General features: G+C 46.5%; 1 protein-coding gene and 1 long non-coding RNA gene across 3 annotated transcripts in view; one reads left to right on the top strand and one right to left on the bottom strand.

Moving 5' to 3' along the window:
- Window positions 1-4,479: 4,479 nt before the first annotated feature.
- LOC121056948 lies at window positions 4,480-6,466 on the bottom strand. The gene is made up of 2 exons (XR_005813566.1): window positions 6,245-6,466; window positions 4,480-5,876 (listed from the first exon to the last, which is right to left on the bottom strand). It is a non-coding gene; the product is annotated as an uncharacterized LOC121056948 (long non-coding RNA).
- Window positions 6,467-6,511: 45 nt separating this feature from the next.
- Window positions 6,512-10,638, top strand: part of USP9X (ubiquitin specific peptidase 9 X-linked) — a 102,477-nt gene continuing 98,350 nt past the window's right edge. The window contains exon 1 of one of the 2 annotated variants that reach the window (XM_040530497.1): window positions 6,512-7,081. The gene's annotated coding sequence lies outside the window, so the exon portion shown is untranslated. The remainder of the gene's footprint in view (window positions 7,082-10,638) is intronic. The other variant, XM_040530487.1, reaches the window with a different exon arrangement.

The raw sequence follows: 10,638 nt of genomic DNA, 5'->3' as shown, positions 1-10,638 counted from the left end.
CTACAAGGACAGTGTTACTGCTCAAACAACACTATTGCTGCCACTAACCTCCCAGGTAAAACAACACTACAGAAGTCTTAGTAAGAGCCACTTCATATTTATCACACATTTTAAACGTATGCAATCTCTCAGAAATGCTATAGGGCTACATGAAATACAATATGGCATAAAGTTAATCTGCATTGTGTTCTGAAACGACCTGTCACAGTGAGATAATGGAATAGCACTACAGTTGCAGTCACCAAAACTCAGTCTTTACAAATCAGCAATGTAAACTGAAATTTCCTTACTATTATCGTTTCATGGAAAGACAAATAATGCTGTTTTAGAGAAGTTTTTGACAATGGGAATTATTTTTGTGGCTAACTGACAAAAAGATACAGATAGCTGAGAAAAAAACTTCTGACAAAGAAGAAAAGAGTGGAGGGACAAACACGTAACTAAAGGTTCCAAAATCCTATCACCCTGCACACTGAACTGTTAAATTCCTCTTTAGACTGAAACAACAACAACAACAACAAAAAAACTTTAATTCCAGGGAAGGAAAACTGATTTTACAAAATTACTAACTTCCTTAATGTACGTATTTTGCGATTTAAACTTTTCTGACAAACTATTTCATAAAGCTTGGATAAAACTGTTGATCGAAGATGTGAGACAATGGGGCCGTGCTTTGGTTTGAATAATGTTAGTGGGTTTGTTTCAAATTTTGTGGTTTACTCTTGAATAAGCTTTTTCTATTGTTTCTTTCTCGCTGATAAAGGTCACACCTCTGCCTTGTTTTTCCCTTCCAAAACTGCAGTAGCAAGCTTTGTCCTATCAGACTGGCCTGTTTTGAAACTTTTAATGGTTTCTTAATGACACTGGGTTCACATGATCCGGTTGTTTCTCTGTACCCCTGCCTATCAGTTCCCCTTGAGCCTTTCAGTCAGTCCCAATAAACTTTGAACGAGGGACAAAGGCTTTCAAAGAGAAGTTCATTCCTACAAATTTTACGAAGACGGTTAGCAAGGGGAGGGAGAAGCACAAAAGAAGCATGCACTGGTGGAAAGGCAAGTAGGATTTAGCTATTATACACCCTTCTTGCTGTGAGCCAATTAAGCTACCAACTAGTCCAGCATATTTAACATGAAGCAGACACTTTAGCATGGTAGGGATGTAATTCAAGGCTGGAAGGAGCTCAGGGCTGGAAGGGTGTAAGACGCTCTTGCAGAAGAACAATCTTCCTTAGTCCCGCTGCTCACATGGCAAGCCTTGTGTTTAGAAACCCTGTGTAAGTGAAAATGAGCGTGATGTGCAAGGGACGCCATTTTGTGGACAGCAGTCCCCCTCGAGTTCATGCTGGTGCAATGACAAACAGTGTGCAGAGACGCATTCAGAAAAAGTGAGGAAATTGCAGCAGTTCAGGAATCTACGAAATTCCTAGCATTTTGTTGACAGTGTTCTCGTCTAGCAAACTTAGGAATAACATTGACAAGCTTTAAGAACGATTCCTGTCTTCCCTCACTCTACTCATCAGGCTGGAAGGAAGTCAGACTTTCTTCAAGGTTCATGTGGATGAAGAGGACCATATGGTTGTCAAATCAATTTGCTGAACTCTGTCCAAATCCTATGAGACTGATACTTTTCACATGGACACCACATGGTTTATCCGAGGACAGTTCGGCTAGGAACCAGCTAGGCAGGAACAATCAAGTACACTGAATTGCTTCCTCTCCAAAAGACGGACAAGATGCAGTTTGGGGTCTGCAAATCAAAGTTTTCACAACCAGTCTCTGTGATATCTTCTCAGAGTCTCTGTTTATGCCATTCATTTAACCCTTATTTGAACAACTAAACAAATAACAGAAAAATATCATGACATATTTTTCTTATCATAAGAATGATTCATAATCAGGGACCATTCTTCCTTCAACTGAAGGGACCAAGGCTCTGTACGGAATCTTTTTCTTATCAAATTTCTACTATTTTTACCTAAATGTGCATTCTTTTCTAGTCGTAAGTATGGAGCAGAAGCTGTGTTTAACTGCTTCAACAGTGACATTATGGGCTCCCTGCAACATGACTGTTAACATCTCATGCAACCAGAGATCAAAAGCAGAAAGATGGAAAGTTATGAGTATGAAAAGAAGTCATATATTGATGCGGGGAACAGCAGTTACAGCAGCCATCTCAGTAGAAACTGAAAGGAAATGTCCATACTTGACCTTTATTCATAAAAGAAAAAGGATACAGCTTCACTCCAGAACAGTTTTTACAACTTCTTGATATATCACTCCTATAGGATTTTTTTTTTCTAATTTTGAGCGTTAATTAGTATGTGCACCGAGTACTGTCTGATACCCCAGGGTGACCCCCCAGACCATGAGTTTATTAAACACAAGGCAGTATGGAGGGCACAAATTCCAGAGGAGGTCTGGAATATATAAACAATAGCTAAATTTCTAAATTTACTGCTTTTCAAGTCCAGCTTTTTTCCATACTGAAAAGCCTAAAAATATAGTGTCTAGATACATTAATTATATGTTAAACACTTTAAACCCATCTTAAATTTTATTATTAGGGTAACTTCATTAGTTTTTGCTTGCCAACGTATTGGCTACAGAAGGCAAAGTTCTCACTGAGCCGCATGGCATTTTCCTGTCCAATACACCGATCGCCTCCTGCTGTTGGCTGGGAAATGCAAACGTGCCCAGGCCCTGAGGGCATCATGGGCCCCTTGGCAGCCCCACAGCCCTGCTTGCGACCCCATTTCATCCCAGCCTGGCCAAGCAGGCAGACACCTAGCACCTACAGCTGCCCCCCGGTGCCCTGTCAGTGGTGCACAACACCAAGCGACTAGAGCGTGGGTGTGAAAACATCAAACACCGCCTGCCCTTACTGTGCTGCACGCGGGCTTCGCTGTTTTACCCAAGCTGAAAATATCCCTTCATCGTCTACATAGTGTTCTGTTACCTCTGTGATATGATGTTTTTACATTGGAAATGGTGCTTGTGAAAAATAGAAGTTATTTTCTGAAAGGGGAGATAGCCTACAATTCTCCGTCGTACCAAATGATACACATCCACACGTCATTAGTGCCAAAATACTACACAAAATATATGCTGCATAAACCAAAGACTTGGGCAAGCGCGAGCTATTATTTTCCTTACTGGCACCTTCATGCAGGCTTAAATAAGTCAATGAAAAATTATGTAAACCAACAGCACGACTCATGTGCTTAAGTGATTTGTTGGATTGGGCCCAAAAATACCGAAAATGTTGCAAAGATTGATCCTTGATGCGATCCCTTAAAACAGATCTTAATGTCCAGGCAGTGACTTGTTTGGTTTTCAGGTGGCATTTTACTTCCTTGTCTGCTGCACTGCCTATTTTGTTTTCTGAACGTCAGTAGATATTACATAGTGCAGTGCCTAGGGGGCTGAACCAGAAGAAAAAAATGATCTTTTATTGGTCTGTGGTAAAAATCTGCTTTCTCTTGTAGGTTTTCATTATTTTATGCTCCTGGGTTGCAAAGCTCCGTAGCATTACTCTGGGTGAACAACTTTTTTCCATATATTTAGATCCTGAATTTTCTTTTTGGCTGTGGAGCAGCGCAGTGTTAACCAGAGTTTAAGAAATGGGGATAAATGCACCTATTAACAGAGACATTTTCTAAACTCTGACTCATTCCTTCTCTGTTTCCTTTTACATTTCTTTTGGTTTAGTCAATGATGAACACAATCAGCTTGCCTGTGACCAGTTTCACTTTTTATTTGATAAGGCTGACTGCAATGCCTGAGCTGGAAAGCCTGCAGGGAAATGCTTCAATTCCCCACATTCACCCACTGAACTAAAAATGTTGCAAAAGCATTTCTAACCATACCAAAGGTTGTGTATATAGGGAAAGTAACCAGAGCAACTACTGAGGGATGCATTTTTCTGGCATAGTTCTCTGCGTGGACACCTCTTTGAAAACAATCAGTGAGTTTTGCACGTGCCTACTGACTTCTGCCTTCATACCATGGATTCTCTAATCAGCAATTTCCTCTAACGCATATCTTTTTGTTTCCATAGCTGCTGCAGAGATAAAATTGTAACATGTATTTGCAGTTCCAGGAGGAAAAAAAAAAAAGAGAGAGAGAAAAAGTGAGAATTTTTTCCAGAGGCCAAACAGTGTCATACAAGCTGAGCCAAGGCTATCCTCTTGGAGAGCCCTGGGAGCCAGCACGAGGAGAGACAGGCACAAATTCTGGTTCAGGAGAACAGAGAGGATTCCCCAGCCAGAGGTCTGGTGCACGCTTTGCTTGTTTAGCAACCACAAAGTGCCATCGCCGTCCCAATATCTTCTTTTATTTGGTGCCATAAATAGCTGTCTACTTCAGCCTATCGTGACCTTTGATTAGCACGGCTACAAGCAACTGCTGCTCTGTCAAAGCACTTTAGAATGTACTTTTAAAACAGGAAGGAGGTCAAATATAAAAGTTAAAAGAATAAACATGGCATAATGCGTGTTTTATTTTTTTCCCCGCACACAAACGCAACATTTCTCTTATATCTCATTACAGGACAGTAATGCTGTTCTGCAAACTGTACATAAAGTAGAATCTAAAATAAGAAGAATACCACCAAAGGTCCCAAAAAGCTGAAAAGGAATCAATTCTTAAGTTTGTTCCAGACCTAAGGTTTCAATTAAATTAAACAAAGCTTCTACTCTCTCTTGGCTGAAAAAAAAAAAAAAAAAACTTCTTTACAAGAGGGAATACTTGCTACAAGTTGCACCAGTATTGTTTCTAGAAGTGTTGTTCATCTCCCTCTCCCTTTTTGTTGACTTTTATGTGAACCGACAGTCAATTTCTTGGTGGACAATTGCCCACATTATAAAACTCCACTGATGTGTCACTATTTGGCTCTGCCAAAAAAGCCATAATAGTGAGAAGGCACATAATATTTGGCATGCCATTAAAAAATGGGGTCTAACTAACAATAAAAAGAAAGGAACATCAATAAACACAGCGGTTTATTTTTTAAGGATCAAGAACCCTCAAACAATATACAACTAAAATTGTCTGAGGTGCACTCATGCACCTCAAGTCATCAGAAAGAGTCATCAGAAAAGAGTCATCAGAAAGAGTCAAGTGCTCCAGGGAGAGAATACTGAGACAGGCAAGAAAGTTATATGCATTATGGCCGCAGTAACTTTTAAACGTTTCCCAGGAGGATAAACTGGATAAATTGGAAATAGGAGGGAAAGCCCACAGTAACTGGTAAGGCACAAAAAAAAGGAGCAAGGAGGCCAGACTAATACGCTCATAGGCACGAAAATCGCTGAGATAAAAGGGCTGCTATTTCTATGATTAAACATATTTCTAAAATGAATAGGCTTACACAGATTTTCACCATAGTTATGGCTTGTTTTAGTGTTGGTGAGGAAAATGCACAAAAAAAAAGTTCTGGAAGAAAACTGTTGCATTTGTATAGTGATGAAGCAGCTGCACCCTTTGTTTTGTTTACCGAGTGGTTAATGCAAAGATGTACTTCAGGTTTCCTTCCCAAATAATCCCAGCGATTAGCAAAAAGCCTGCTAACTGTAACTTTGTTAGAATAGGGAATAACAGGAGGCATCACTGCCTGGTTTAGGTTATAGTTTTTTTAAATGAAAACAGAGAACGGCCATCCGCAGCTCCCGCAGCGGGCCACTGGCATTTCAGCCTTTGTCACGGCGAGGTGCAGCAGATGAAACATTTCGCGCAGGAGCTCGGGCAGCTCGCCCTGTGCCTCTCGAGCGGATTCCAACCCGGGCGACCTAAATTCCTCCTGCGTTTTCAGCGGGAGGCCGCGTCCTTCGCTTCCTGCCCTGAAACTCTTGGGCGACGGCGTTAGGGTGAGACTTTGACCTGGGAACCGAGGAAAAAAAAAAAAAAAAAAAGGAAAAAGAACGAAATAAGACGTTAAGCACCCTTTCAGATACGGTGAGACCGAGTGTACCCGTGGCCGGCTGCCCGCCCCCCGGGGCCGCCCGGCGGCCATTTCCTCACGCCCGTGAGCCCCCGGTGTCGGGGGGCGGGGCGGCGCCTCCCCTCCCGCCCGCCTCCCCCGGGGCCGTGGCGGAGCCCTGAGGAGGAGGAGGCGGAGGAGCGGCCGCGTGACGTCACTCTCCGGGCCCCGCGCGCGGCCCGCCCGGCGGGTCACAATGGAACCCGCGCGAGCCCAACCGGCGTGAAACGGCCGCGAGCGTGACACGCCCCCCCCGACACACACACACACTGCCGTTACACGCGTGTCTCGCCCTCGCGTGTGAGTGTGTGAGGGCTGCGAGCCGACCGCGCCGCCGCCGCCGCCGGGGCCCCTCAGCGCGGCGGGGTTCTCGCCGGCGCCGCCATCTTGTCCAGGGCCCCGCGAGACTGAGGAGCCGCCGCCGCCGCCGCGTCTCGCCTCCTCCCCCCCTCCCTCCCTCCCTCCCTCCCCGTCTCCCCTCCTCACCGCCGCCGCCTTCCCCCACGCACGGAGCCGTCAGCGCCCAGCGCTCCCCGCCGCCCGGGCCGGCCCCTCCGCCGCCTTCCTTCCTGCCCGCCCCCGCCCAGCCGAGCCCCGGGCCCCCGAGGCGAGCGGCGCGGGGTGCCGTGTGTGTTCGCGCACCCCCCCACCTCCTCCTCCTCCTCCTCCTTCCCCTCCAACCCCCCCCAGCCGCGGTGCCCGGACGGGGCGGAGCGGAGAGCGCAGGCCCCGGCCGAGCCCCGTCGGCAGCCGGAGCCCAGGGCCGCCGGGCAGGAGCTGGTGACGCAGGAAAAACGCCCCGGCCGAGCCGCCGGCAACGGGGTCGGAGCGGAGCGGGGCTGCGCCGGGATCCCCAGCGAGAGCGGCGGCGGCTTCGCCCTCCTTCCTCGCCCTCCTTCCTCGCTCTCCCTCCCTCCCGTCGGCCGCCCGGCGAAGCGGAGCCGCCCCCTCGTCGCCCAAGCCGGGAGCGCGGGGCCTGCCATGAGCCCCTGCCCCGCCGGCCGCCGGGGATGAGGCAGCCCCCGGCCGCGCTCCTTGGGCAGCACCCGGCAGGGCTCCGGGCCGTCGCAGCGGCAGCCGCGGGACAAGGGGACGCCGTGCGGGGGTGAGTGGCGGGGAGCCGGGGCCGGGCGGGGCCGGGAGGCGAAGCGAAGGAGCCGAGAGGCTGCGTGGAGGCGGCTCGGCGGTGCCGCAAGCCGGGGCCGAGGCGCTCCCCGGGGACGGGGCGCAGCGGGGAGGAAGAGGAGGAGGAGGAAGGGGGCAGCGAGCCGGGCCTTTGGGGAGGGGGGCGATAACGGGCGGCAGCCCCCGGCGTGCGGCCCCGCACCGCCGGTGTTTTGGAGGGCAAGGGAAAATGGCTGACGGCTCCTCAGCCTCGGCCCGGCGGGCGGCGGCGGCGCCCCCCGCCCCGCTTCCCCCCCCGGGAGGCTCGGCCGGCCGGGCCCCCACAGCCCCACCGCCGTCCCCTCGGCCGCTGGAGGGCCGGGGGCTGCCCGCAGCGCTGCGCCCCGCTTGGCAGCCCCCGGTTCTCGCCTCCCTCCGCACCGAACGCCATTACTGAGGTGGAGTGATTGGAGCCGCCTAGGCCCGGGCGACGCCTGGAAATCAGGCCCTGCCGAGGCGCTTTTGCTCCGGTCTCAATGAAAAGCACCACCACCACCAGCAGCAGCAGCTCATTCACGCCCGCTGTAAACATTATTAACACGTAGGCCACTCCTCTAGCCTCGGCTTCCAGCTAGCCTATTTTGATGCACGAAAAAGCCTTCGTGGCTTTTTTGCGTCGCCTCCCTCCAGTTCGCTCCGCTGCTTCTCCTCCGAGTTAGGGCTCGGCTGTCGCGATTTATGTTGGGGGGACGCCATCCTCTCCCCCGGCCGAGGTGTGAGGCAGGGGTGGCTGCGCGCAGGTTGGCCATGGCCAGTCGCTGTTATTGTCCTCGAGAAAACCGAGGATTTTGCCGGTAGGATGGGTTGCCGGTTTTTGTGTGTGTTGGTAATCGCCCCGTTAACGTGTGCCGACCCACTTCGTGCACCATTGTTTGGATACCAAGAGAAGAGTCTCGCAAAATTATTCGTTTCGGTCTCAAGTGATTTTGTTCGTAGAAGAGTTGAGGTGGACTTTAAGATGCCATATTTGATTTTCAGCTTGCGCCTTCAGAAGTTCAGTAGAGTGTTTTGAAGACGTACAATGATATGCAACGTGCACAACTGTGCAGGAAAAAAAATCTTTCAAAAAAGAATTTGTCTAATTAAATATTCAAGGGACTCCTAGGCTCAGCAGTCCCCGTGTTGTCTGTACAACCTGATTTACATTCACAGTTCTGCAGTTGTATTCGTATCGGACATTTGTATCAGCCCAAAGACCTCTCTGAAGTCACAGGATCAAAGCTAGCACAAGGTCCACTTTTGCTGACCTAGTTACAGAACTGGGGCCTGTTTTTTTTGAAAAGCTTTGAATTTAGATATTAAGATGGTTTCTTAAGTATGCAAGTGGCAATACTTGTTATGACAGCTGGCCCAGGTAATCTGCATTTTCCAGCAGGCTTCTCAAATGCTCAAAAAATGGATGTTGAAGTTGTTATGTTTAGGAAGGGCCTAGTGATGGGTTTTTTGGAGGCTTGACCTGTATCAATTATGGAATTCAAGTGACAGTAAGGAATATTAGGGGTGACTGAAATCTGCAGGCAGCTAACTTTGTTCTTGATCTTTTAAGGTTCTACTTTGAGAAATTGCCTGGACTCACCAACATAAATGTTCCTGTTCAAGTAACACACTTATTTCAGCAAAATCTAAGTCACGTATGAGTGGGGGTTTGTTTGTTTCATTTTTTTATTTTTTTTAAAGTAATGCCTTTTATTCTGAGTCGAAGTAACCTTTTTTTTTCTGGAACCAACAGAGTTCAATAGCTAATATCAAGAATTTGGAGAAGCACGTCGAGTACATGCATTGATTATTCTGTTACAATACCCTGGACCACAGTGATGCCTAATGAGAGATTTGAACAAAAACATAAACATAATCATAAAGCTGCAGTGGAAGAAACAGATCAGCATGATTGTTTTGGAGGGGGGAAATATAGCTAAAAATAAAGATGTAAGATTGTAGCATAGTACCTTTCCTTTCTTCAGTATCTTTAGTACTTTTCTTCTTGCCCTTTGTGTAGATTATCTTCATGGTATTTCTCTTGGGTAGTCTCTGTTTTAATCTTCCCAGGCTGCTGTTTCATGTCTTGCTGAATTTGCCCTTCTGGTGATACTTCTGCCCATTGAATTGACAGGAAGACTACATCTGGAGGTGGTAATCAATGAGGATAGCGGTACCAAAACTGTTTACTGTTTCTATATCTGTAGAACACCATCACCCTTATGTAAACATTTTCTTTCCCACATTGTGGTGCATTTGTATTCAGAAGTAGGCCAGTGCAACTTCTCTCTCTTCAAATGCACTTTTAGGTTTATCCGTTTTATTTAACGTGCTGGAATTCTCACGAGTGAGACTCAGGATAAATGAAAATACTGGATTGGTGCACAGACATTTAAGAAAGTAAAGGTACCTTTTTTCCAAGACCTCTTTAAAGACATCTTTCAATTTAAAATTGAAATTAGTTTAGGACTTTGCAGTGTGAATACAACTTTGAATAAAAATGAGTTCAGTCACTTGTTAGTTATAACAACTTATTTTTAAATGGCTATAAAGTTACATTTCTGTCAGGTATGTGTTGGTATTTTTATTTTTTAAGTTCCTTGGGAAATATTTCTGGTCTTCCCTCTCCAGTGTAGAAGTAAGTTTTGAACTTATTTCAGGTATTTGAATAGTGAGTGGTATTGTGTTTGGCAGTACTTTGTGGGTTTGGTTTTGTTTCAGAGATGCTCTTTTATATATCCTAATAGATCTAAAGACTGTGGATATATTTTTAAAACATCCTGAGCGGGTTAGCCCCATCTGTAAAGGAATTGAATCAAAGTCTTCCCTTACTGTTCTTCCCTTAAAGCATGGTTAAAACAGAACAGAAACCCAAACCCCCACCCCCCAGCACAAACAATTACATTTACCTTAATTCATTTCCTTGTCAGCACAAACATTGCTTAATCAAACCAGTAGTCTTGCTTACCCAGCACTTGCAGAGACCAGTGTTAGGTGGTCATCTGAAGATACAAGAAACTTCACTGGGATTCTGATCACTTGGGAAGTTGTACGTGTGAAGGCCTTTGTGTCCTTTAGAAAATTATTTCCTGGACGTTAGTGTTCGTATTAATTTGAACGTGCGGACGTAGTTTCTCTTGTTCAGGAATCCATGTTTTTCTTATGCCATGGATGCATCTCTGCTTGAAGCTCTGTGTAGGTGCGTCCAGTTCTATTATCCACATTATCCTCATTTAAAAATGGAGTTCAACATTTTATTCAAAACACTTGAGGGTACGTTATGGGAACTTAACTTGATAATGTCCCCTTTTTGCTGTAGTACCTTGCCTTTTGCAAAACGAGCAGTGCTGTGTGCATTGCTGTGGACTTCCCTTATTTCATACATAACATTTGTGGTGTATAAATACGCAACATCACCTTTTTTTTTTCTTTCTAACTAAACTTTGTTATGCATACTTTCACCCTGACACAAACTAATGAGAAAAGAGATAAAAATTAAGCTACAGTGTTGTACCTGCCCTG

Source organism: Cygnus olor, chromosome 1 (genome assembly GCF_009769625.2).
Source record: "Cygnus olor isolate bCygOlo1 chromosome 1, bCygOlo1.pri.v2, whole genome shotgun sequence".
Taxonomy (NCBI): Eukaryota; Metazoa; Chordata; class Aves; order Anseriformes; family Anatidae; genus Cygnus; species Cygnus olor.
This window is presented reverse-complemented; position numbering and strand designations above follow the sequence as displayed.